The following is a 1,277-nucleotide window of genomic DNA, read 5'->3' as shown; positions in this document are numbered from 1 at the left end:
ATGACTATCTGCCTACCCTCTAGTCTTACACTGCTAAATTAGGGATGGCTAGTGCAGATAGCCCTCGTGTAGGTTTGCTCAACATTCAAACCAAACAAAAAAAAAAAAAATTTTTTCTTAGTATTACCTTTATCTCTTCTAATATGGACCTGTTTGTCGTAGTAAATACTCGATAGAAACCAGTTTGTAAGATATTCCTACTTTGAGTACTTTGGTTAAATATGTTATATTAAAATTATTATGGGAGTAACCAAATCGTTATAGTTCACGTTGCCACATCCTGTCGTGCTCTATCTAATAACCATGCATCTTCATTATAGCTAATATTGCAACAACAAAAAAGGCTCTCGTGTCTGAAGCACACCACTCCTTCGTGCATGCTTTCCATAAGTGTCCGAGTTATTGGGTGCAGTATCCAGCGACTTGACCAGTATGTCTTCGAATGGAATATCATGAATACCTATTTCATTCTCCAGTTGCTTGAAGTGTGAGACGGTTGAACAAATGTGTTGTTGAAGCAACTTGTGTCACTTTTACAGAAAGAGAGAGAATTCTTGATTATGTTATGTACTGTTTGCCTGTACCACATGGACGACTTTCGCCATTAACGTTTGTGTTCACACTGTTTACCATGGCTGAGGCTTGACTTGTTGCAGGTCTTTTTTTGTATGACCCTCGTTTCCTAAGGTGATCCGTATTTGTTTTCTAGTTTTAATTATGTACCAAGGATATTTCCGTCATGGAGATTTTAAATTCCTGATCTGAACACATCATTTTGATCAGCGATCAACTTACAATAGCATCATACTTCCTACGTAACGCCAAACAATGTCAAAATGTAGTTCTGATACATGCCATTCCACCGCGACTTTATATTGGCAGTGACTGTCACGTGACTTGCTGATTTGCATATTCAAAATCACCTTAATATAACGTGCTCAAACCTAATGTTGTCATTCGTGTAGAACAGCAAATAACCTGACTTTATCCTCATTACGTCACTCCAGGTCTGGTGGTAAGGCTGCACGATATTCGCACTGGAGGCTTCGATAATTTGGCGCCCTACGCAGTTGCGTATGTTGCCTTAACACTGTATCTGCTTCGCTGTTTTAGAAAAGAACTCGGATCAGGTGATTTTAAGATGAAATTCATTATCTTAATAATTAGATAAATATATGGTAAAAGTATACAAAAACTATTGAAAATTCTCAATTTTCTAACGAGTTTCACGTATCGCTAGTACCGGATTAACCAACATGGGCTCCCACACCTACCAT

The sequence above is a fragment of the Limulus polyphemus genome, unplaced genomic scaffold, assembly GCF_000517525.1.
Source record: "Limulus polyphemus unplaced genomic scaffold, Limulus_polyphemus-2.1.2 Scaffold1397, whole genome shotgun sequence".
Taxonomy (NCBI): domain Eukaryota; kingdom Metazoa; phylum Arthropoda; class Merostomata; order Xiphosura; family Limulidae; genus Limulus; species Limulus polyphemus.
The sequence above is the reverse complement of the archived record's forward strand: the minus strand, read 5'-3'. Positions refer to the sequence as shown.